Source organism: Echinops telfairi, unplaced genomic scaffold (assembly GCF_000313985.2).
Source record: "Echinops telfairi isolate 266 unplaced genomic scaffold, ASM31398v2 ScPeMD7_1713;HRSCAF=2227, whole genome shotgun sequence".
Lineage (NCBI taxonomy): Eukaryota > Metazoa > Chordata > Mammalia > Afrosoricida > Tenrecidae > Echinops > Echinops telfairi.
The window spans coordinates 8,121,482-8,125,481 of NW_022105611.1; the positions used below are offsets into that span (position 1 = coordinate 8,121,482).

Consider the following 4,000-nt stretch of genomic DNA (forward strand, 5'->3'; position numbering starts at 1 on the left):
TCTCCTCCTCCCCCTTTATCTGCTCCTGTGTGCTCTGATCAGATATGTCCCTCTCCCGGAGCTGCAGATTCAATGCCAGCCTTTGAAATAAATTCTTCTGGGGTGGGGGAGTATCTGCCTCCTCATCATTTGTATCCTCATCCTCATCTTCTTCATCTTCATCAACCACTCCATCTTGGCCAAATTATCCCCCCTCCCCAACTGACTTTGTCATCATTTTCTTTCCTCTCTACGTATTCATCTTCTTCTTCATTAAAATACTCCTCCTCCTCCTCCTCTTTTCTTTCTTCCTCCTTCTCTTCTACACCGCCCACCTCAGCATCTCAGTGAGGGTCTTTCTGGTCCTCGAGGTTGTATTTGTCCAAGTAGGTCAGCTGGGGCAAAAGCTTGGAGACACTCTTTTGGTAATCACTCAAGTTGGTAACCTCACTGTTAAGCAGATCTAGACTTCACACATTCCGATTTGTTTCAAAGGGTCCAAGAAACTGATATCTTTCACCTTATTCCCATTTAGTTTAGATGTGTGAGCTCTGAAAGTTTCTCCGTTAACATGCTCAGACCACTGAAGTTTCTCTTGTCATTGAACTCAAGCTTTTTCAATTTCGGTAGTTTAGGGAAATTTGAAACTGAAATCAAGCCTACATTTTTAAATGGAGGAACTCTGCGTCCAAAAATCCAGCTGTTTACACCCTCAATCATTCCATTATTTGATTTGCAGTTATCTAGGATAAGTTCTTGTTCAGCCTCCGGAGTCTGGTTCCTTAGCTCCAGGTGGATTCTTCTTCTCCATATTTCTTCCATTCTTCCTCTCTCTTCAAATTTAACATTTTGTGAAGGTGGGGTGGGGGAGTGGGGGATTTGGAGGCGTCTGGCCTGAGGTCTGCTCATGGAAGAGTCTGCCAGTGTGGTCCTGGTGGTGTGTGACAAAGGCGATGCATTCTTACTGAATCCACCCCCCTCCCCACCCTTCCTTCTTGCAAAATGTGGGTTCTCTTTTAATGAAGTTGTTGTTATTTTAATGTGCATAAATGTATTTTTAGTAGGTCCCAGACCCCTGATCCATCTTGAGTTCATTTGGATATGGTGTGAAGTATATGTTCTTTTTCACATTTTTCAGGTGAAGATCCAGTTTTTCCAGCACCATTTGTTGAAAAGGTTATCTCTTCTCCAATTTTTGTGATTTAGTCCTTTATCAAAAATTCGGTGCCTATAGGAGCTTTTATTAGGGTTTTATTTCTGGATTCTCAATTTGAATCCATTGATCTTCATATCTATCATTATACCAGTACCAGGCTATTTTGAATACTGTGGCTATATCCTGGGTTTTAACATCTGGAAATGAAAGGTCTCCAACTTTATTTTTATTTTTTAATAGGTCTTTTTATCCTGGATTTCTTCCTATATATCATATTATATCATCGGCAAATAAAGAGGTTAATATTTCTTCTGTGCATATGTGGATATCTTTAATATCTTTTTGGTATATTATGGTTCTAGCTAAAACATCCAGGACTATAGTGAATAAAAGTGGTGATAAAGAACTACTTTGTCTAGGTGCCATTCAAAGAGGAAATATTTTCAATTTCTCTCCATTATATGAGATACATGCCTTGGCTTCTCATATCTGGTTTTCACTATGTTGAAAATTTTCTCCTCTATACTTATTTGTTTGAGTGTTTTTATCAGAATTGGGTGTTGGGTTTTACCAAATACCTTTTCTCCATCGATTGATATACATCATAAATTCTCTGGTTCTCCTTTATATTGTTTATATTGCATTTGTTATTTTTCTAATATTAAACCATCCTTGCATAGTTGATATGAATCCTAGTTGATCATAATGTATCTTTTTGATGCTTTATTGAATTCTGTTGGGGAGGTTATATTAAGGATCTTGTTGTCTATAATCATTAGAAACATTGGTCTATAATTTTCAGTTCTGATAATGTCTTTCCTCATTTAGGTATCAGAATTATAGTTGCTTCATAAAATGAGTTTGGTAATATATTGTTCATGATTATGTTTATATTATGTTTATGTTCATGATTATGTTTGGTAATATATTGTTCATGATTATGTTTATATTGTGGAATATTTTATATACAACTGGTATTGTCTTCTCTAAATGCTTGGTAGATTCCTCAGTGGAACCATCTAGACCTGGACTTTTTGATATTGAGAATCTTTTTTAAATGACTAGATCTATGTGGTAGTTACATAATCTGTTGTCAATTTGAGATAAGAATGAAGGCGTGGAGTTTAGCCTGTCAATCAGGTCACAGCTTGATGACCTCATTTAGAGGCACTAAGGAGATAGCTTGCTGGAGGTGGGACACACACTCACTCCCTAAGAGATGTTACTGACAATGAGCGGGAAAGAGCTACACTGATGCAGCCAGAGCCCTGCGATCTGGAGGAACCACGTGGAGACCCACACCAGCACTAAGATACTTCCACCGCCACTGGATCCACAAGACTTTCCACCAGCCGGCCTGTGATCTTCCTGCATTTGGCGTCATTGTATGTGTTTTGTGTGTCAGAAGAGGACTTTATAAATTGGTCTTAGATATGGGCTAATATCAGACTTAGGGACTTGATCTGAACTGGGCTGTGATGTTTTCTCAATATTCAATTGCTCTTGCATATAAAGCTCTTTCTTATACACACATGAGTGTCTATGTATTCATATTTCTCTAGTTTACACAGAATAACACAATCTATTTCTCCTAATGTTATAGACTTGTTGAGATTTTTAACATTGTTTTGTGATAATTTAGGTAAATAATACGTTTCTGAAACCTACCCACTTCTAGATCTTCAAATGTGTTGGAGTATTATTTTTCATAATATTTGAGGGATACTTTTGCTTGATATAGAATTCTTGCTTGGAATTTTTTTTTCCTTTCAGAGTTTTAACTATATCATTTCATTGCCCTCTTGCCTGAATGGTTTCAGTCGAAAAATGTGAATTTATCCTGATTGCTTGGCATTTTAAAATATAATTGTTCTTTATTGCAGTGCCATTCTCAGAATTTTGTTTCCCTTTTTTAATTATTGAAAAGTATAGTTATTATATGGCGATGTGATTTCCTTTTAGGGTCAATTGCGTTTGGATTTCTGTGAACTTCCTGCAGAGCTTATTTTATGTTCTATCATGATAATAAGGAAATTCTCCCTTAATATTTCATTGTCTATTTTCTGAGTAGTAATTATTATGTTTTCTTTCTGTTCTGGGACACTTACCAGGTGTATGCTGTTCCTTTTGATCGTGTCCCGTAATATTTTTAGGTTTTGTTGTTCTTTTTTTAGTCTTTATAGTAACTTTGCCTTGTATTTTGTTCTTGAGAGATTTTTCTTTAAGATCACTGATTCTTGTTTTCTGTGTTACAGTCTCATTGTTTTGTGCCTTCACAATGTTGTCGACCTCTAATATTTTGTTGTTTGCATTTCATACTTCTATTTGAAGTTGTTCTATAATTTGTAACTTTCCTTCATTTGGTCAGAATGTTACTTCAAGGCATTCTGGGTTTTTGTACTGTGGCACTGCTTCTTCTCTATTTCTCCAGCCGTTTTAAGTAATTGGACACCAGCATTATAATCCCTCCCGAGGAAGATAAGTCGTCCTTTCTTTCACCAGGAGCCCCTCCACATCCATATCTGTGTGTGCTGTAGTAATTGTGCTGTTTTCTCCCTTTTCTGTCAGTGTGTGGAGACATAATCTGTTGCATCTGAGACATAATGTTTTTATTTGTTAATTTAAAAATATTTTTATGTTTAACGCTGATTTCATAGTTATTCCCACGTATCTGTTGCAGAACCTGTGCACTCAGAGGTAGTCAGGCAATTAGCCCCATCCTACCTTCAGCAGGAGTTTAAGTCAGCAAATAAATATGGGTTATATCAAAGTCTTGGTTTTGAGGCTGGTCTCCAAGTCACCAAGGAGTCCCTGACAATTATTGATCAAACCGGTGCAAGGAAGGGAGAGAGACTAATTAGAATA

The 4,000-nt window shown here is 36.9% G+C and overlaps 1 pseudogene; it reads right to left on the bottom strand.

Moving 5' to 3' along the window:
* Window positions 1-801, bottom strand: part of LOC105979159 — an 8,889-nt pseudogene extending 8,088 nt beyond the window's left edge.
* Window positions 802-4,000: the final 3,199 nt, after the last annotated feature.